Source organism: Cavia porcellus, unplaced genomic scaffold (assembly GCF_034190915.1).
Source record: "Cavia porcellus strain 051 isolate PalLab524CR breed Dunkin Hartley unplaced genomic scaffold, mCavPor4.1 scaffold_13, whole genome shotgun sequence".
Taxonomy (NCBI): Eukaryota; Metazoa; Chordata; class Mammalia; order Rodentia; family Caviidae; genus Cavia; species Cavia porcellus.
In genome coordinates, this window is record NW_026947496.1 from 55,025,712 (window position 1) to 55,048,050 (window position 22,339).

The 22,339-nt window shown below is 50.6% G+C and overlaps 1 long non-coding RNA gene across 1 annotated transcript; it reads right to left on the reverse strand.

Moving 5' to 3' along the window:
* Positions 1 to 2,724: 2,724 nt before the first annotated feature.
* LOC134478426 (uncharacterized) lies at positions 2,725 to 9,512 on the reverse strand. Its single transcript, XR_010051043.1, has 2 exons — positions 9,358 to 9,512; positions 2,725 to 3,009 (listed from the first exon to the last, which is right to left on the reverse strand). It is a non-coding gene; the product is annotated as an uncharacterized LOC134478426 (long non-coding RNA).
* Positions 9,513 to 22,339: the final 12,827 nt, after the last annotated feature.

A 22,339-nucleotide genomic window follows, 5' to 3' on the forward strand; every position in this document is an offset into this window, starting at 1 on the left:
GGCACAGCAGAGGGTGAGGACCGAGGGCAGAGGCCCTGTGAGGAAAGCTGGCTTAGTGTGTCCAGTAAACCACAAGGGGCCATACACATGCACCAGTGTTCCTGGCAGCAGTGTTCATAAGAGCTCAGAGCCAGAAACAAGTCAAGCACTCACCAACTCACAAGCAGAAATATTAATTATGGTACATCCAAACGCTGGAGTATTACTTGGCTGCAAAAAGGATTGGGAATGCTGATATACGGCCTACATGGATGCATCTGGAAACTGTTATTAGGCTGAGTGAAAGAAAGCAGTCACCAAAGACCACACATGATATTATTGTGTGATTAAATGCCCCGAAAAGCCAAATCTGCAGCAACTGGGAGTGGACTAGCCGTTGCCTAGGGCAGGAGGAGGAGGAAAGGGAGTGGCCGATAATGGGGACTGTGGCTCTTTGAGGTCAATAAACATGTTCTAAAATTAGGTGGTGGTGATCATGCAACTCTGTGCAGGTGCTAAAACCATTCATCTGTGCACTTTAAGGAGCTGTTATGGGTTAATTATACCTCAATAAAGCAGTTTAAATAGAAAAAAAAAGATGTAAGATGGGCCGGGAGACTGGAGGGGAATGAGAGAAGAAAAGGGAGACTGTGATCAGATCAGAGGTCCCCGTGTTTACAATGTGGTCTTGCAGTCCACAGAAGCTCTGGGGGTGCAAGTGGGGAACCTGGTGGTCCCAGGGGCATGTTTCAAAGCTTGCTTACTTCTGTGTAGCATCACAGTGAAGTATGTGATTGCTGGTGCCTAGATTAACATCCACAGCTGAGCCCTAGCTATGGGACTGCAGAACATTACATAATGTGTGAGGACCTCAGTTTCTCAACCATAAAATAGGATGATAACATCTCCTCACAGGAGGGCTTAAACGAGTGTTCTTGAAGCACTTACAGTAGCACCTGGCACAAGGGCAACAGTGTATGAAAGTGTGGTGACTTATGTAAATCAGGTAATCATGGGGCGATCTGTGTCCACCAAAGGAGGAAGCGCGGCCGGCCAGGGCCACTTGTTGTTTTGAGGAGTTCTGCCCCTGCCCGTGCCCCTCCCGCTGCCTCTGCAAGCTCACAAGTGATTGCTCCAGAGGCCTCCTTCCAGATGGGCAGTAAATCAGAAACCAGGGGCTCCTGTTACCAACGGTGGTGAAGTTCCCCCGACTACTCCCCCAGGTAATTGCAAGCACATGCTGCCACTAGGACTGGTCCCCAGAAGTTTGTATACCTGGGCTGCTCACACCACAGCAGCTGTCGTGAGAATTTCCACAAGCATCAAAGCTGCAAGAAGCAGCCTTCCAGGGCTCCCAGGTTTGTTTCAAGCCAGAATTGGGCAGCTCTGGATGGTCTCTAGGAGCTGAGAGAGGAAGGGTGGGTCATGATAGCATGGGGTCCTCTCCAATGGGCCTGATCTACAGGTAGGGCATAAAGGTAGAGCTATGGCAATCTGTGAAGCTACCTGCACAGGCTTTGCAATGGGGAGGATTTGCTTCAAGTTGTTTTCCACTTTCAAACTGAGCCCTAAAGTAAGCCAGAAGACACCTCTCCAGACCTTAGTTTTCCCATCTGTGAAATGGGCTTGATGTTAGCCATGTCAAAGATCTCATAGGAGAGTAGGAGTCACTTAAGTAACAGCTCTAGCACAGCAGCTGGTACATCCCTGACCCTCAAGGGGATGAAAGGACAGCAGTTAGAATGGAGTTGTGCAGCCAGATGTGGTGGCACCTGGAACCTTAGCACTCCGACAGCGAAGCCCAGCCTGGGTAACTTAGTGATTTAACAAGTCCTGTCTCAAAATTGAAAAAGGGCTAAGGAGGTAGCTCATTGGGAAGACACTGGGTTCAATCTCACAAAAAAGCGGGGAGCCACTCACCGATCCTTAATACGCAACAAGCCTTTGTTGTCCTGGGGGGGACATGAGGACAGGAGGAAGAGCAGGACACACTTAGAGACTTTCCCCATGAGGTTCCGGAGACCATGATTTTGAGGAGGAATTGAGAACTCCCCAGCAGGCTATCAGCTCTCTGCTCCTGGGCAGTTTGGCTTTAAATGCAGCCAATTCAGGACTTACATGGAGACACTAGGACTCATCCCCTCCAGCTTCCTCTCCCGGGTTGCCAGACTTAGCGAATCAAGTAATAGGATGACAGCTACATTTGAATTTCAGAAAAGCAAGGAACACTTTTTCAGTGTCAGTATCCCACTAGACAGTTGGCATAGGCACGACCTGAGGCCTGTGCTCTCTCCTGCTCACAGGCTCCATCCCCAGACTCTGAGCCCCGGTCAGTGTTTCTCCAGCCCCAGAGAAGAGTGATTCTGACAAAGCAAAACTGAGTTTGTGGATGGAGTACATGGAAGACAAGAAAACAGGTCCACACTGAGCGACAGCAAGGAGAGGAAGGGAAGGGGTGCTGGTACCCCTCAGCCTGAGGGCGACCCAGCTAGGCGATGCTGAGAGGCTAAAGAAGCGCCACGTTCTGCCTGATTCTGTGACAGCATCTCGGGTTAAACCGTCTCCAGAACTTCTCTCCAAGACTCTGCGTCCTCCTCAGCAAAGCACAGTAACAATTCAAACCCCTTGACGTAGTTGTGAGGATTATCTGAGGCTCACAGATTCCACTTGGGACCCTTTGTTCTTACACCATGGTCACAAACTCAGGAAGCAACGCCCAAAAATTCACTTCCTAAGGGTAGATAGTTTTACGAGTTGGTGCTTTTGTGATTTATTTCATTCCTTCCTTGCAAATACCGAAATGAATGCCAAGTGTTTGGCAGAGTTTCTCAGCCTTGGCACAGGCACACAGAGCCAGATGGCTGGGGTGAGGTTGGCTATGTCTTGTAAGATCTTCACAGCATCTCCAGACCTCACCACTGAGACGCCAGTAATAGCCTCTCCCTGTTGTGACGTCAAGGGGATGTCATTCCAATACACGTCCTAAGGTCCCCGGAGGCAGAGAGTAAGACTACCTCTCCATTGTGGCCACTGTGATGATAGAATAAAACACAAAGACATGTTCTCATAAGCATGTATGAAGACACGGTATCAGATGTCTACTGTACACCCTACTGTATGTTATGCATGGGGAAAACAATCTCTGGAGGCTGAGCTGTAGTCCCCTAAAATAAAGTCCAATAATAGAGACAATAATGTTACTTCTGAGAGGTAGCTCAAGCATCTTCCTGCCTCTGGAGATTTTCAAACAGCACTGAGAATGAGAGTCACCCCATCTCAACAGCATTTCCTCATCAATTCCTTGCATGGAGAAGAAGGGATAAGACCCAGCCGGCTGGTGAGCTTCCAGTTTAGCAAGTGCCAAAAGGCTCCTTGGAGCCACATCACACTGTGTACAGGGTCGATGTCTTAAAGCCCCGCTTTGCTGTTACTATTTTTTACTTGCTTGTTTTTGAGATAGGTCTTCCCATGCACCTAGGCCCTCTTTGAACTCAGTGATCTTCCTGCCCCAGTGTCCCGAGTGTTGATTACAAAAATGCTTACTAGTCTCGTCTTAAGTCATGGAAATAAGGATATCAGAAAAGGCCTGGTGAGAGCACGGGGCAAGAGAGTCGGAAGGCCTGGAGGCAGACACCTGGGAGGCTACAGATTCCACACAAGCCTGTCCTAGGCCTGACGGTGACACCCGGGTTTGTCTCGATCGATCGCCGGTGTCCTTGGACAGGCTATCCAGTCCCCTGGATGCATCAGCCCCGTGGCTGAGTGTCGGAGACAATCACACGGGGTCAGGGCTCAGAGACGCCTTCTCCCGTGGCCCGACACTCATTACTGCCGTCGTGCCATTCCCACGTTCCGAAGCAGGGCTTCCCGTTTTCATCTCGCGCTGGTCCCATACATCAAGTGGCTGATCCTGCTCTCTGAATAAAGTTGTCCCATCTCTGGGTAGTGACATCCCCCACTGTAGGACTGCTGCAAGGGTGACAAATGATGGTTCCCACACTGCCAGGACCAGCCCACGGCTGTCCCAGTAGCCTAGCGCAGTGCAACCATCTGTGGTCCCATCTCAGAAGGAAGTCCCTAACCACGGGCCTGAGACCATGACTCCCAGCTTCCGGAGCCTTTGAAATCCTCACTGTTTATTATTTCTGTTCCCCCATCTGTTTCCTGTAGCAATGAACCCTTTAAATGAAAAGGCCTGTGGATGTGGGGGCGGGAGGCAGGCAGGACAGGGCAAGGGACAGCTGGGCAGCTCCGTGCTGGTGCAGGAGCTGAAAGGAGAGGCCTAGGGAGAGCAGGCAGAATGGAGGAAATAGGGGTCCACACACTTCTGCAGGGGCCCGAAAACAGGCTCCGATGTCTGCCCTCTATTCACCTGCAAGGAATGGGTTTGAGCTGGTATCAGATTCACAGCAGCCCGCAGCCCCTCTGTGCACCACGGCTTCCAGTAACACAGAAGGCAGAGTTACTGTGGCCCTCAGCAGGTGTACCCGGGGGGCTCAGGGCAGAAGTGTCAATGGCCCCCGTCTTCTCTGTCACTGCCACCACAGCAAGTGTCAGAGCCCCAACCATCTCTACAGTTACACATCTTCAGACACTGTGAAGGTACCTCCATGTGCAATAAGTGGAGGCACCAGGCCACACCCCAGGATACTGCTGGGGACCCCCTCAGATCGGTGCGCTGCCACCCCAAAAAGAAGGTGTCCACCAGTCCTCCACAGGAAAGACATGCTATATAGCTCCGGCACGCTAATGGTGTGCACTGCGAATCTGCAGGAGCCAACTGAGGGCTTGGCTCATGCCCCACAAACCCAGGAGGGACTGAGCAGTATCTCTGCCTCCATGGCCCCAGGAGCCCCCTCCTCTAAGGCGTCCCCTCCATCTCCTCCAGCCTCCTCCAGAGAGGCAGGTCTGGGTGTGAAGCATCCCGCCTCCTCCCCAACTCTTCTCCTCTTCTCTATGCCCCCAGGCCCAGGCTTCTGACCCTCCAAAGCCCTAGCAGACGTCTGCTGTCAGGGTTCCTGCTGAGTCATCCCCTCCCTTCTGCCAGCTGTGCTGAGGACAAAATACACAGCGGGTAGAAGGGAGGAGGGGACAAGGGTGGAAAGGAACAACAGGAGCAAACAACACAGCTGTTTGTACTTCAAGAGTCACGTCCCACCATGTGCTCCCAAAGAGCTATGTCGATGCTTACGATGATGATTGTAGGTTTGTTGTTTCACAAGAATTTGAGATGTGCCTGTGGGAATGTGTCACCATAAGAATACCATCGCTCAAACAGTGAGATGCTGGAGGAAGGACTGGTTGCCTGCCTGTGTCCTGGTATAGCTTGAAAGTCAAATGTCCCCAAAAGACGTGGGGTGTTGAAGGTTCAGCACTGTTGGGAGAACGTAGAACACCTAGGAGGTAGAGGTAGGGCCCAGGAATAAGAAGTGGGGTTACTGGAGACCCCCACTGCTTCCTGTCCTCTCTCCTTTTGCTTCCTTACTGCTGTGAAGTGAGCAGCTTCCTATACCATGTTTCCTGCCATGACTGCTCTCATCACAGACCCAAAGCAACAGTTCCAACTAGCCATGGACTATACCCTCAGAACTATCAACCCAGAAAAAACGCTTTCCTCTTTTCAAGCTGATTATCTGAGGTAATTTGTTACAGTAACAAATTCTACTAATGCATACCCTGAGACACCAGATTATCCAAAGAGGTCTTGGAAAAGGGTCACAGCCCAACAAAGCCCTGGCTGCTAGTGACCTCTGGATGCAGAGACCAAGAACATCGCCTCAGCTCTAGGCCTCTGTCCTTCTTACCTCTGAGAGTGTCACTCTGAGCCTTCATCCTGTTGATAGTGAGACACTCTGTAAGACAGAGCAGTGGTCACCAGAGTCTGACAGAGCCCTCAGGAGCTATGGAAGCAGTTCTAAAGCTCAACTAGGAATCCTGTTCATAGGAGAGTTGGATGGACTTCCTGTTCAAGTTGCTCTGAGCAGCGTTGCTTAGCCAACACAGTTTAATATCCCTTCCAATCAACGTAAACGTACTTTAGCAATATCTCCCCTCTTGGGTGTGAGGGCAGCTCCTGTTCCCCTCAGCATGCAGAGCCCACCACAGACCTTGGGACCCACAGAGACCAGCTCTGAAGCCAGCAGCTGGGACAGCTCTGAGCAGGGAAATGTCACTCAGTGACTGACCTGGAAACAGAGCCCCTCACCTTAACATGGAAGACATTTCCAGGTCCCAGCTCTACAGAAGGGCATCTCCTCTGCCATTTCAGTGAACTTGACTCCTTTCAACAAATGCATTTCTAAGACCTGGAGGACAGGTGGGACTGGACAGCAAGGTCAAAGTAAGAGCCGTCACCAGAGTCATGGACCTCATCAAAGGTCCCAGGTGAGAGCAGGTCTCTGCTGACTTTGTCCCAGAGTCAGTAACACTGGCAATGTCCCTCTGGGGTCAGTTGGTGCTGCTGGAGGGCAGGTCCCACCACAAACCAGCCAGCTGATCGAGGGGTTATGCGCAGAACCCCTCGGAGCCCCTCGAATCACCAGCCATTTGTTTATTCACAAAGCAGTTATTCATGTCTCCTCTGTACAGCATTGGTTTAAAAGCAGAGAATAAAATAATGAGCAAAGATGACCACCCAGCAGCTCGCAGGTGCTGCAGAAGAGGCACATCATCAAATCTCTAAGCCTCTCTGTAAGGAAGTGACGGTACCATCCCCATCTACATTTTACTCACTTATTCTTCAATGCTTTTGATGTATTGAAGAGTCTGAATTATGCTGCAAGTAACAGAAAACTCCAATATCAACGGCTGCCCTAAACTGCTTCTTTTATGGGTACAATGTTCATGAGTAACTTGTTTAGTAACTAAGCTGTCTAACAGCCTTGATGGTTCTTTGGGCCTTTGCCTTGTGAATATAAGAAGGCTGCCACAATTTCTACCATCGAATCTTTGTTCTACTTTTTTCTCTGTCCTCCCCCTCACGACTCCCCAACCCCAGTACTGGGAATTGAAGGGCCTTTACACTGAGATCTATCTCTAGCCCTTTTTTCTTTTTTGTGACAAGGTCTTTCAAAGCCACTAACTTACCCAAACTGGGCTTGAATTTGTGACCTCCTGTCTTGGCCTCCCAGAGTGCTGGGATTAGAGGCATGCATCACCACACCCAATCCAATAAATCTCTAGTCCAAGCGACAGGAAGATGAGCAAAATGACCCCTATCAGCTGCATCAGCCTCCCTTTTGTGGGCATTCCTGGAAATCTTGTGCAACAACTTACACTATCACACACACACACTGTTGGTAACTGCTCCCCCCACACACACGGCCTTCAGGCTGACCATTCAGACGCTACAGAATCTTCTCTCCGCAGCACCTTCCTTTGGGCCCAGGTGCTTGCTGAAGGAACACACAGAGTAGGGCAGAAGCACCAAAAGGCCGCTCCTGGCCAAAAGCTGCCTCAGTTCGTGGATAAACACCCCAGCTCCCTGGCCTCTGGGGGAACCCTGGGGCCTGTGCTATACCAGCTTCCAGAGACTCCCTGCAAGATGGAGCCCAGTTCCAACTTGCTCCCTCCCACACCCTGCATTTGGCCTCTCTTCCCCATCACTTTCCCCTCCCTGGAATCATTTTCCAAATGAAGTGCAGTCAGCCCTCTGCATCACCAGGCTCTGCACCATGGACTCAACCAAAGGTGGCCTGAAAGTTTTCAGAAAAAAAATTGTGGCTGTATGGAACTCATTTGAACATTTTTCTTGTCCTTATTCTCTAAACAATACAGAAAGCAATTATTTGCATAGCATTTACATGGCATCAAACTAAGAGTAAACTAGAGTTGATTTAAAACATGGGGAGCTACCTACCACCGTGTTTTGAAGGCCTGTATTGTCAGTGTTTTGGGCTCTTTGCTATTGTTATTTATTTGTCTTTTTTCTTTGTGGTTTTCTAGTAACTTCTTTTGTTTTTCCCTCTAATACAGAAAGGATAGGTATACATTCACAGGTTTACACTTGCGTAAAACTCCTAAACAGTTTATGAGAATTGATTATATAATGCATGATGAGATGAACAGCTACTTTGAAAAAAAAAAGAAACACTAATGTACCCAGTGCTGATTCCATAGCATCATGCTGTGAAATCCCGTAATACTATTATTCTTTGTTCAGAGTGGTTTTAGTCTGTTTTGCATTGTTTAATTTCAACATATGTGAAGGAATGGATAGTTTGAGGAGAACGAGAGACATTATGGCAGCCACTGTTGATTTTTCTATTGTCTGGTTTTTAAGGCCTATAAGGCCTTTTTCACTCTGCTCTGATCAGTTTAGTGCTATTTTGTTTTCAATGAATTCATTGTGTGTGGAGATAAGGACAACTATTTAGAAGAAAACAAGAGATATTATGGTAGCCACTATAGATGTCCTGTTGTCTTGCTTTGAAATCTGTCACTTACATTGTTTTCTTCTGATTGCTTTATACTCTTTTGTTATGTTTAGTTTTACTCTCTTTAAAATAAAATTTAAAAATAAAAATAAAACATAGGGAGCTTGAGAGCATACTACATGCAAATACCACATCATCTTTTAAAATCTAAACAAGCAGCCAGTCAGTCTGTGTCCCTGCCTGACAGGAGGTGGAAGGTGTATGCCAGAAGAAGAACACAGTGCAGCTCCCATCCACAATGGGGCTCTGTGACAAGGAGAAGATGCCTGTGATCTCTGCCTCTTCTGTCCCCTGCTGGGCTTAGGGCTGCCTTGGCGACCAGACACAGCCTCTGCCCACCAGGCCTGCAGTCCCAGGGTGGTACAGATGGACAGACAGACAACCAAAGCAGCACAGTTACATGCTCCATCAACAAGGGTGGTTGGCTCTCAGCAAGCCTCTGTCCCCAGTTCAAAGTGCCTGATAACACCGATCCCTCCTGCCACCTCCTCCCAAGGCCCAGACAATGTTTGATGTTTCCATTCTGCAGATGGAAACTCAGGGCTCGGGAGGCCAACTTGCTGGAGAACACAAGCCACCCTACAGCTGAGTGCAAAGTCAAACTCACTTCATACCATCTCAGCAGGAAGCTGGGTCTCGGTTGTATGAGGGGACGAGGGACATGATGAGGGGAAGAGAAAGCAGGCGAGGCCAGGCAGGGGGCACAGCCCTGCCAAGGCTGGGCAGCCTGAGGTGCCACAAAAGGCCATGGAATGGGGGAGCTGCCCAGGCCTCCTGGGAGGATCTGCCCAGCAGAAAGGGAGCTGCGACCCAACTCCACTCACCCTGCTGGTTGGCTCACACTCGTACACAGACATACAGACACACCCTCGTGTCTTCTCCCCTCTGCACCCCATCGCCAGGCTCACCACTGCACAGGGCCCTACTACAGCTCATCACTTACTTAAACCCAGTTCACATCGACTCCCTGCTGCTGCCTGGAGGCCAAATCCCCAGCTGAGGGTCCTCCTGGAACACCTTCAGAACACAAGCATCATAAATTCAAACTCCCAATTTGGGATTAGCCATGAGCAAGCCATACAGTCTGCCGAAGCCTCAGTTTTCTCACTTGTAAACAGAAACTTAAACAGCTGCCTTGTAGTTTGTGATAACAGCCGAATGAGATTATACAGCAAAGAGCCTGGCACCGCGCATATCAGCGTATGTCAGCCATCCGGACTATCACTAACACTGGCACCTTAAACGGTCCAACTCTCAGGGCCCCCAGAGTGCGCTAAGCAGGTCCCTTCCACGGTTTTTGTGCCATAGCTGCTCTGGCCTTCTCTTACCCTCTCTCTGTCCTAACCATTCCCTCCCTGAGGCCAGAGAATCTTCTCCTCTGGCCATCTGTCATCAGGCCCAGTAAGTCTCAAGCCTGGCTGCACATTAGACTCACTGGGAAGCTTTTAAAATGCCCCTTGGGTGGGCCACAAGGGTCCCAGTGCTTAACAGTTCTGGGGCTGGGTTGGTCCCCAGAGGGCACGTAGATCTTGAGTAACTGAGATCTGTGTGACAGCCCTCTAGCCTCTCCTTCCAGTGAGGCCTGCAGTTTGGCCCTGTTTTTGGTGTGTACAGTGGCTTTCCTTGCCTAATAACAGGCTTAAGGGTGGCTGCAAACCCACTTTCTTGCAGAGAGACATGAACAGCGCTTTGGTGACTAAAGAGTTCTGCTATCCTAGGCCAGGCTAGGGTAGAAGGAAGGCACACGGTAGCCTCACTGATCCCTGTCCTGCCTGTCCCCCTCATTCCTTGCTCCTCTGAAGTCTGAAGTCACCGTCACTCAGACTAGACAGCCTCTAGCAAGAGGACTCCTCAACACAAACCCAGGGGCCTATCCCATGCTCCCAGACTGCCTGCTGGAGTCGCCTGCCGCCTCTTGGACCCTCACTCCACTCCACTGAGCCCTTTAGAACAGCCATAGGCCATCCTAGAGGGACCCCAGTGGAAGGGATGCTTCCAGCCTGACACATGACACTTCTCCAAGATCTCATAGAACTCTCCTGCCCCACAGGCTCTTTTTAGGGTGTGACTTTGCCCTCCCCACTAAACGGGAGCATCTATCTCTCTGCCCCTGCCCTTTGTGACTGCCTCAACCTCATGGATGACCAAATAACACACACTGGGTGGCTCCCAAGACTAGATGTAATAGGGGATCCAGGTCCTCCCATATCCCCTCTTGGGAAGCTTATTCTTAGAGCCCACAGGACAGGCTGGAGGCAGCACAGTCCCTGTGGGGAGGCTACCACCTCGACAACCAAGGCCTCTGCCACAGTCAGGTCAGCTGCACACATGCCCAGCACTGCAGCTGTGTATGGGGCACCAGGAAGCCTACAGGAAAGCTGCCTTCCCAACCCCGCTGTAATAAAGGTGATATGTCACTGCACCCACTAAGTGTAAACTGCCTATTACACAGTAACAGATAACTCATGTGCAAGCCTTGAAAATAGACTCCAGGCCTTTGCACCAGGAATCCCAGGGTCCCCAGGGCTCAGCACATGAAAGGAGCCCAACTGGAAGACACCTAGGAAAGGATGTCAGCAGGCTAAGGGTGACATTGCACCCAGAGATGCACTCCATGGTGAGTGAGGTTCCAGAGCGACAGTCCAGACTGCAAATCTGCTAGCTGAAGTCTTGTTCTTGCCTTTAGTAGAGAGCATGCTGGGTAGGGCTGAGCATGCTGAGCTCAGCAATCAGATAGGAGCTGCCACCCTGACACTTGTTTGACTTGGCTCCTTCTCTGGCTCTGAAGAAAAGGAATTGCTGCCAGCATTTAAACATTGGAAGCCTTCAAACAAAACCAGTAGAGGTACCAATATGTGTCTCCCCCACCTCTGATTACAGAAACAAACTTACAGTAGTAACATTTTCTCTTGAAACCCTGAGGAGCTGCCCCCCTGGGCTCCCTATTTTTCTTGGTTACAGCTAGCTAAAGGGGCTGGGGATTTAGCTCAGCGGCATAAGTGCCTGCCTTGCAAGCATGCAATGGATCCTGGTACCAAAAAAAACCCAACTAGCTAGAGCCCCCCCCCCCACTTGCTTTTGCCTTAAACTATCAGCCTCCACCATTGTGTGAAACTTTCCAGACCGTGTAGGCATCTGATTTTAGAATTGTCCAAGTATATTCTCTCAGATTCCTCACTTCCCAGTTGTGAGACCCTGACCTTTTCTCTGGCTGTTTTATAGCCTGAAAGACTCAGATCACTCAGCCTTCCAACACTGGGATAAGAACTGCAATAAAAATGCATAGGAAGGGGGACTCTCGTGGAGCAGCTGGCATATGGCAGTACCTTACACATAACTGCAAGGATTGTCACTGAAGGTTACTGTTGTTCCAGACCTTGGGCCTAGCGTCCTGCTTGGAAACTCGACTCCTGCTCCAGCAGTCCTGCTTGGGCCACATTAGCTCTCTCCCATCACTTCAGCCTGCAGATTCATCCCCAGCCCAGCAGATCCCCAGGGACTGGAAGCAGCCAGCTGCAGCCCAGTCTTTGAATGTAAATATTAGTGTTGGCTCATCCAGTAGCATGGGACACAGAAGAGCCAGCCCAGGGGCTACCTCAGCCTGGCCTTCCAGCACACTGGCCTGCATACCTGAGGCTAACATGGGGAGAACTCAGCTGGCAACCTGTGTACCTTCCATCCTAAGTCGTGGAAGGACTGATCTGCCCCAGGCTACCAGGTCTGGGCCCTTTAACTGCAGCAGCTGAGAGGGAGGCTGGAGCTGAGGCTCCTGGCACTGAGAAGGAACATCCCATAGAGGGGTCTGCAGAGCCCAAGCTTCCTGCAGGAAGACTCTGTTCTAGCAGGAGGCCGTCGGCTTCTGCGGCTCAAGCTGAGGGACCCACTGCAGCTATAATTATCTGGTTATTTCAGGCAGAAGGCTTTGGCTCAAGCTGCAGAGCCTCAGCTATTTGTCACTGGCCGCAACCAGAGAGACCTACTCCAGCTTTTAGCTGGAGCTCTTAGTTGGGCAGGGAGGATTATTGTTATTCCAGGGGCTCTAAGCAACACAGGGCGGGCAGAGCAGTGTGCTCTCTGCTCATGGGCATCCTGCTTCCGCACGCTTCCAGACTTCTGGATGCCACTGGGGCTCGGCAGCTTGCCCTATCCTGCAGCTCTCTGGGGGAGGTAGTGGTCACTAGGGTGGCCTGTGGGGTCTGTTGGGCCTGGAGTGACATCTGGCTCTGCCACTTCCTAGCTGTATGTCTTGGACAAGTTCCTGAACTTCTCTGTGATTCAGTAACTTCATCTACAAACAGTTGTACCTAGAAGAGGTACAGTTGTTTAAGGCTGAAACGGGCAGGATACTGCCCCTCCCCCAGTGCAGAGGGAAGAGTAGCTGGCCCCAAGGTGAATGTGCCTTATGCTCTAGTCAGGCTTTGTGACCAGCACCTGTAGGCTGCTCAGTATCTGCAGATAATTGGCTGCCACCCACGCTGACTCCATCAGTGGCCACTTCCTCCCCAATATGGCAACTCCCTGACATGTAGATGAGGGAATACTACACAGAAGTTAAAAAGGAATAGGGCCTACTTCCACTCACTGACAGGGAAGAATTTCCTAACAGACATTTGGGGACATGTGCTACACATGTGCTTTCCTGCCTCGTCTCTTCCCTATGCATGGCAGGTACTGCAGGCTCATGCAGATGCCCTGATTACGGTCAAGTACAAAGCCCCCATGACTCTACCCCTCTCCGTGAAACCACCCACCTCCTGCAACAGCATCACCACAAATATCCATGCACACAGCGAGTCTTTGTTGGAGAAAATCCCTCTCAGCTCCACTCTCTGCCAAACCGGGCAAGGGCTGCAACGCGACAGAATTATCAGCATCGAGCTAACAGTGACAGATGAGCAGACAGGCGAGTGGGGACAGCGAGCAAACAGATCCATTTCCCAGCCTGAGGATCCATCTGGGCTTCCCCCCCAACAAAAAGACAAATTTCTTTTGAGGTATCCACAGGGCCTTGTGTCGGAGTCAGTTTTATTCCCACGAACAGCTGAGGAACGAGGCAAGTGGGGCAGGCGGCAGCTCCTTGCTGAAGCCCTGAATGTCTTCTCCCCTCAGTGACACCTCTTTGTGATTGGAGCCAAGAGGCTGCTGCAGGAGCAGGAGAGCAAGGAAGGGGGTGGGAAATGCAGTCCTTGGGCACAGAGAGCCAGCCTGTCCGGGTGGACAATAGCCAGCCTCAGGCCGGGGCTCTGCTTACCTCTGAGGTCCACTCCGAGCATTTTTCCCAGTCAGCCAGGCCCAGGCAGCCCTCTGGCAATTTCCATAGGCCCACTCGCTCCTGGGACAGTAGGGCCAGAAGATGCTCAAATCCACATCCAGGGCCCACGGAAAGGACAGATGGCACCCACACACGTGTAGCTACAGGGGCTGGGTATCCCTGCAGCTGTGATAATTCCCTGCTGTTAAGATAAAATACTCCACACTGCAACTTACAGGAGCAGTGGTTTATAGTTTCAGAGGCTTCAGTCCGTGGTTGGTGGCTCCAGGCCAGAAACATCATACAAGGATGTGGTAGAGAAAATCTATTCACTTCATGGTGCTCAGCAGGAGAAGAGTACCTGTGAGAGGTAGATGACCCTGCAAAAGCACAGCCCTGGGGCCCACCTCCTAGTGGCACATCAACTGTGTACCCAGGGATGACCCACTGAGGAGGACAGCTCCTCTGCAAGGGTCTCTTCTCAGGCAACTGACAGTTAAAATTAGCTGGTACATGAGACCCCTTACCAACATCCTATGTTCGTCCCTTTTCTGCTCTTATAATGAAATACCTGAGGTTTGGTAGTTTGCAGAGCAAAGGACTTCATTCCTCTTACAGTTCTGGGATCTGAAAGTACAGAGAGCACAGCGCTAGCTGGCTGCATCTTATCATGGTGAAATGCAGCCTGGGAGCACACACAGGAAGGAGAGGCCATGTGTGTGGGAGACAGGAAGCAGAATACAGGAAGGCAGGTTCTGTCTGTCTGTCTGTCTCTCTCTCTGTCTTTTGAGACGGGGTCTCTCTATATAAGTCTGCATGGTTGCTTCCAAGGACAGCACCACTATCTGCTGACCCCTCTCACCGGCCTGGAGGACACACTCCACACAGAGCACACCCTTGTGCACTGCTGACTGACTGTACAGCTCAGTGTGGGCCATTTGGTTCCTTGTGGGACTGGAGTGATGTCCCGGGTGCCCAGCAGCATCGTCCATGTGTCCTAACCCAGGGCAATCCATGGCCTCCTGGAAGGGCGGCCGAGGTACATGCCACTGAACACTGAGGTAATACCAAATGTCCTACCATCCTAGTCTGGCCTGGGTGCAGCTATTTGAGCCTGGACACAGCTGGGCTGGATTTTTTTCTTTTCTTTTCTTTTTGGAGCAGGGATCAAACTCACAACCTCGCACTTGCTAGGCAAGTGCTTACACTGCTGAGCTAAATCCCCAGCCTGGTGGACTGGATTTTAGGCAGTATTCCTATGCCTGCTGCCCAGCAGCTCCTTGAGGAATGTTACTTGCACAGGGATGGCCAAAGTACAAGCAGGATAAGGGACTGTCAAGGTCTTACTAGGCGTAAGCTCAGAGCTGGGCAGCACTGCTCCTGCCCTCATCCTGTTGCACAAGATCAGCCTCAGGGCCTGGGCCAAGGTCAGCGGGAGGTGGGCCTCCCCCATGGAGTAGGGGAGGGGAAGCAGTGACTAGCTGACCAACAGCCTCATCTACAAAGCTCCCTGCCATGCATGTGTCCACTCATGATCACCTGTGTGCAGGGAGGAATGCACAAAGATACTCAAAGCACAGTTTGTGATACTGAAAACTAGGGGTGGGGGGACTAACATTTTTCCACTGGAAGGGATGGAAGGACTTATTTCTCAAGACTATATTAGAATACTACACAGCAGTTAAAAGGGAAAGATTCTCCTACATGGTAGGTAAGACAAGCAGGTCACAGAATACATATAATATGGTCTTGATGGGGAAAAAGACACAGCCCAACTGGAGTGTGTGTGTGTGTGTGTGTGTGTGTCTGTGTATCTGTGTGTCTGTGTGTCTGTATATCTATAAAAGGAAAACAGCGGTGCAAGTCATGCACAATTTTATCTGTGGGAAAGAATTTTTGAGTTGTTTCAATCTTTCTTAAAGGGAATGTGTTTATGTATGTGGATTTTTTTTATTATTTAAATACCAAAAGGTAAAACTTGCTTAGGGCCCAAGACCTCATGGGAGGAGAATGTCTTAGGAAATCAGGAATGCCTGAGTCCTGCCAAACTCGACCTTGTCCCACAGTGCTTTAGAGAGACAAGCCCACATAAGTGATCCAGAGAAAGACTCCAGTGGTCCCTCGATGACGGGCCAGGTGACGGTGCCCAGGGGCAGCGCCATGGACAGCACTGAGCTGAAGCCCAGGGCAGGCTGCAGAGGCACCACCAGTCCAAAGTCTCGGCCCCTCGTTCATTCAGTTGCCTGCAGGCCTGCCAGCACCAGTGAACGAGAGTAGTGCCTGAGAAACAGGAAAGAGGCAGGGCCCAAAAGAGACTGGACCAGGCCTGCTTGGCCACCCAACCCCAGATAGGCAGAAAAAAGAGCGCGCCCAGGCCATGGGAGGGTTTTGGAAGTACAGAGTGAGCCCAGAGCACGGGGACAGCCCCTACCCACTCCCTGTTGTTATTCCCTCCTCCTGGGAGAGGGAGGAAGGACAAGGGGCAGAGGTCACTGCCTCTATAATCCTCCCCCAGGCTGCACTCTCCAAGACAGCCTGCCACCACTAGCCTGGGGATCTATAAATAACTAGAGTCACAGGCCCTGTTCCTCTATCACACTGACACATAGCTTGTGGTCACTGCACCGGACAGGAGATGGGCACACTGCCACCTACATGTGCGCTCCCACTGGGCAGTGCCACTCCAAGCTTCACTGCAAGCCTCCGGAGCAAGGCAGGCATCCCTGCCGCCTGGACCCTGCGCGTGGCTTTGGACTTGGAGATGGAAGAGTACGCTCTGCTTTTCTGCTCTGAGCATTATTAACATCTCATTTGAAAATCTCTTTGGTTTTGCACTATCCTGGGAGAGCTCTCGATGTCAACAGCTCTGTCTCCCTCCAAACAGGACTGGAGGGCCCAGCCCTGCTCTGCAGCCAGGACATCCATCTGTCTTCCCTTCCTCGTGCCTCATAAGCATGAGGCGTCTTTGCCTGCCTGAACTACAGTAATGAAGCGACATGGACTCTGTAGCTCTGGAGGCTGAGAAGCCCCAGGTCAGCACCTTGGCAAAGGTGTGTCCAGTGTGGGCCTCCTTCCCAGTTCACAGATGGCTTCTTCTTGCTCTGTTATCACATGGCAGAAGGGACACAGAAGACCCCAGGGACCTCTTTTAGGAAAGCATTAACACCAATCTGAGGTCTCTACTTCCATTACCTAATCACCTAACTCCAAGGCCTTGGGGGTTAAAACTCCAGCCTGTGAGAACTACAATGGGACCCCAGCAGGTGGAAACCCTTGGTATGGAGGTGACAGCCCTAGCCCCGCCCCACCTGGCATTGTCACTGCCCCAACCTTTGCTGGAAGGAAGGAGCTCCGTGAAAACCCTCCTGGGCCCCCAGAGGGATTCTGCTCTTCCGTTCTCAGACTCACACCTCTCCCTGGAAGCTGCATTCCGGCTCTGCCCTCCAGGTCCCCAGGGGCTGCCTTTCTCTCCCACTCTCGCCCCTGGGGCTGAATGCAGTGCTTTGCTAGTCTGAATTAATGCCTCCAGAGACTAAGAAATCCACAAAAAAAGCGAAGATTCTTAACCTTGCTGCCCGCTTGGGTCTGTCACAGACCAACAGACCCCGAGGGAGGCCAGGTCCTTCTTCAGCAAAGACAGGGGATGTCAGAGTCACCACTCTCTGGGGTCCACATTGGACTTCTTGTCACAGAGACCCCATCCTCACATGCCAAGCAGAAACACCTCCAGACTGCATCTCCAGTACCTTCAGGCTGGAGCACCAGCTGCATCTCCTGTCTCCCTCTCTGCATGGATGCCACGGCCCATATCACTCAACTGCGCTGCCCCAACCACTGCACATAATGCATCCTCACCAGGAGCTCCCTGGCCTGCTCCAGTTGTAACAGCCAAGCAGACATTCAGTCCCACTTGCTACTGTTTATTAAGCATAAGCTACATGCCAGGGACAGTGAACAGACAGACCAAGACCTCCGTGCTCTCAAGCCTTCTGCTCTGGAGCAGAGGGGAAAAGAAGGGAGCACGAGGAGCAGGAAAAGCATCTATGTCTTTATCAGAAGCAGTCTGTGTGCTATGGAGAAAGCTGAGAGCAGAGTGAGGGAGGATAAAGAGTGTGCAGGTGTCACTTGAACTAGGTAGTGAGGACAGACCTCAATAAGACAATGACGTCTGAGCCAAGGCTTGACAGAAGTGACGTATGTGGATAGCAGCAGGAAAAGCCACTCCGGCCAAGGGCACGGCAGAGGAAAAGCCCAAGGCAGGAGATACTTGCTGTGTTCAAGAAATAGTGAGAAACTGGGAATGGCTGGGGCAAGGTGGAGGATCAGAGACACCGACACCGAGTGTCTGCTGGAAAGGGATCTGCAGGTCACAGAAGCCCTGGGGACCTCAGGGAGGGAAGCGGGCTGGCACTGGAGGGTTTGGGGAGGGAGGAAATACCTGACTTCCTTCTGTAGGATCCCTCTGGCTGTGGGAAGAAAAGACAGAAGGCCCAGGGCTGCAGCGGGAAAGCCTCGGGTACTACCAAGGTGACCACAGGAGGAGACTGAGTGCTGGCCGGGGTTTAGGGGCAGAAGGACAGTGGGAACCAGGGAGGAGGTCCAGCTTTCCCAGCTCACAAGACAGCAGCCCCTCACAGACATACAAACGTATTAGGTGCACGGTGAGAGAGAAAGGGAAGAATCTGAGGGCAATCGCATCGTTTCTGGCTGAGCATCCTCAAGGATACAGTCGTTATTAACTAGAGCATTGTCTCAGTCCATTTTTCTCCTGCTGTAACAAAACACCTGAGACCACATAATTTTTTTTCTTTCAAATTTTTATTTTTTTAGAACGTGTTTGCGGGACACAATGGTTACATTTACAGTGGGAAGCCAGGGAATTCATAAAGCACAGAAACTTACTGCTGGCAAGTCCCAGACAGACGGACCCACCTGCAGCAGCCTTTGTGCCGTGTCATCCGTGGCAAAAGGTAGAAGGGCAAGGTGGCACTATGTGACACCAGCTGGAGCCAAGCCCGGGTGCAGCTCACCCCCACACCAACATGCGGGTCTCAGCAGGAAAGCATCCGTGCACTCCTGAGGCAGAGCCCCCTGACTCGCTACCCCTCAACAGTGAGCCAGTACTAAGTTTCCAACATATGTACCTTGGGACACCTGCAAACCCAGCAGGCAGTGACCTTCCCATGTCCCAAGCACTGAACACAAACCTTTACCTGCATTGTTTAGTTCATTTCCTCCAAACCTACAAGGTCAAATGAAGCCAGCTCAGATCCACGTGGGGTAGATGCCCCGAGGCCAGCCTGTCTGGTGTAAATATTCATCTCCTGTTCTTCTTCTAGGGCTGCGTGATCCAGGTGGCTGGTGTCACCGTTGTTTCAGGCATGAGTATAAAACATAGTATTCCACATCTTTTGTTTTGTTTTGTTTTGTTTTGGGGGTATTAAGTTTGGAACTCAGGGCCTTCCCACTGAGCTACCTGCCCAACCTTTTTATAAATTGATTTTTTATTTTGAGAAGTGTCTCATTAAGCTGCTAAGTAGCCCTGGCTGGGCTAGATAGACCTTGCGATCCCCCTGCCTCCGCCTCCGAGGACATAGTCTCCCACACTTTGAATCATTTTGTTGTTATCACTCCTACTTCTGATGAGACAGAGTGGGCTCAGCAGTGTCATTGTCCCTCAGGGTCACCCATGCCATTTTAAACAGGCAGGGACCGGAGACAGAGGCCTCTCATGTGCCTGCCACCTGGGCTGGGGGACATGACCTACTGAGATTTAGGGGCTGGGGTCCTGGGGGTCTTGCCCTCTCTCTCTGGTATCCACAGTATGATAGGGACACCCCAGTATGGTGGCCACAAGCGGTCTGACCTCTCTCCTGGAGGCTCAGGGCTCCCAAGCTACCTTGTCTGTCTCAAGAAAGACAGAGCAAGGTGAGAGATGGGTTGCCATTGTGACTCCATCTCAGAGGTCAAATGTGCCTCTTCCACCTCATTCTAACTGCTAGGATCAAGTCACTAAGCTCAGTCTGTGTACCAGGGAAAGGGAATTAGGTTTGACCTCCTGAAGTAAATACTGTGTCAAAGAATACGCTATAAAGGGGCTGGGGATTTAGCTCAGCAGCATAAGCACCTGCCTTGCAAGCAGGTGATCGTGAGTTTGATCCCCGGTACTGATAAAAAAAGGAAAAAGAAAAAAAAAATGTAAAAAAAAAGAATACGCTGTAAAACTTCTACATTTAAAAAAAAAATGACATAATTCCAGTGAAACAATTATATAGTGTCTCATATATATTAAGTACTTTTTAAAAATGGTTATTTATACTTTTAGATAAAAATTAAGTAACTTACAGCAGGGTGTGGTGGCACATACCTCGGAAGCTGCATAACACTCAAGAGGCTGAGGCAGCAGGATCACTGTGAGTTCAAGATCAGCCTGGGCAACTTGGTGAGTTCAAGGCCAGCCTAAACTACATAGACACTCTGGCTCATAAGAAAAGAAACAAACAGAAAAATTTAAACCAACCACCTGCCTTCTCCCAAGTCTTTAGATGTTCTATTGGAGTTTGGTCTGTTCTGGAGTCTTTGCAGGTGCCAGCCAGCTCTCGCAGGAACATCCAACTGAGAAGCACCTGGCTGGGTCTGGGAGCTGGGCCTCCAGGTTCTGCTCTGCACCTGGCAGGTCAGAGTTAATTCACTCCTGGCTTGTTAGTGAAAGCAATTGCTGAGCACAGGTCTCAGGCTTCTGGCCAAGCTCCCCTGCTCCCCTTGCAAGGAGCTCTGTCAGAAGAGGGAAAATAATTAGTCATTAAAACAAGTGCTTCAGGAACATGACAAACATCAAACCCCAATCTCGCAGCTGGGTGACATTCTGATGGTTAAAACAGCTCCACACCGCCTCCAGATGCTCACGATGCATCATCAATCTAGTTTCCCCAGTCAGAGCTAGTTTCCCCAGTCAGAGCTAGTGGCCCAGGGAACCCTCTGGCTACTCTGCTGGCTGCGGACTCCACATGCCAGGGGGTCCTGGGAATGTCTCATCCTGTGTCGTCTGTCTGGCAGAAGTGGCATCATACAATATTCCATGCTAACAATGTCACAGTCATGGGTCTGCCTCTCACTCAGCCACTAACACATCCATCCATCCATCCATCCACCAACACATTCATTGCCTCTCTCTACTCACTATCCATCCATACCTACCGACACCCATGTCCATCCATCTCTCCATCCCCAACCCTGATCTCCATCTACTCCCCCGTCTATTCATATGTATGCCAACTGACCCATGCACCCCTGCATCCACCCACCCACCCACCTCTGGCCTACCTACCCATCCTCCAGTCTCCATGTATTCACCCATTGTACTGGTTACTTTTGTCTCGCTACTAGGACAAAATGTCTGACACCCAAAATTAAGGAAGGAAAGGTTTATTTAGCTCGCAGTTTGTGGAGGTTTCAGTTTGTAATCAGCTGGCTCCAAGGCAAGGTGGTGTGGCTCAGGGGCAAACTTCAAGGGAGCAGAGGCAGCAAGAGCAAAAAAGGAGGGGAAGAACAAGCCCCTTTTCCTACTCATATCTTGTAAGCAGGCTACCCACCCCCCAGGGAGGGTGCAGCACTCATATCATCTATAAGCTCTCCTCTTGCACAGGATGAGGATGTTTACAAAGTGAGAACTCTGGCTCCCTGCTAAGTCCCTTAGTTAAACTTCTAAACTTTTCAAGTTGGCACAGTGTATCGACCATTATACCCATCCATCCATATATACACCAACCTACCCACCCACTCACCTATCTGCCCACCACCTACTCATCCATCCATGGCTCCATCTATTTACCAACCTGTCCATCTATATACCCACTTACTCACTCATCTGTCCACTCACCCACTCACCAGTGTTACCCACCCATCTTCTGTCAGCCTACCCATCCATTCTCCCAGGCAGACAATCAACATTTAATGAGCACCTACTGGCTATTCATTAATTTACCCAAAAAGCATTTATTAGTAACTGATAGCAAGTGTAGAGAACTTAATATTGACCTATTCATCAGTGAAGACCTAGATTTTATGTATGTCACTTAATAGTGATCAGGTAGCAACCATTGGGTTGTTCATTCATTCAGCAAGCATTTGAGTAATTATATAGTGGAGGGTGATAGATGAATGAATGGGCTGGTGGGTGGATGGTTAGATAAGTGGGTTGATGTATGAATGGATTTATTTATCCAGCCATCCAGAAAGTTGACTTACTGAACATTTAGTGGTGCTAGACCTTGTTCCTGCTGTGATTAGGACAGAGTCCATGCCCTAAAGGCCAGAGTGCAAAAGCAAGACATCATGCCCATCAACAGATATGAAGACACACAGATTGTAGGGGACTCTCCAGGTGTAGGATGCTTCAGAGGAGGCTTCCTGGGAGGGTAAACAGCTGAGTTGCAACTCACTTGTGGGCTCAAAATTCAAGTCACCTTAAATCTCGGCTCAGCTTTCTAGCCTGGGCATCTGGGTTGTAACTTTCCATCTAAATGTCCTTTTTCTCACCTGCAAAGCAGGAACAATAACAGAGCTAGTCAGAAAGAGTTGTGAAGAGGCAAAACACCTATAGTTAGTGATCCGTAACCTACTTACTGCAGGAGTGGTAGTTAGCCGGGTAGAGAGGAGGAGAGAGGGAAGCCCA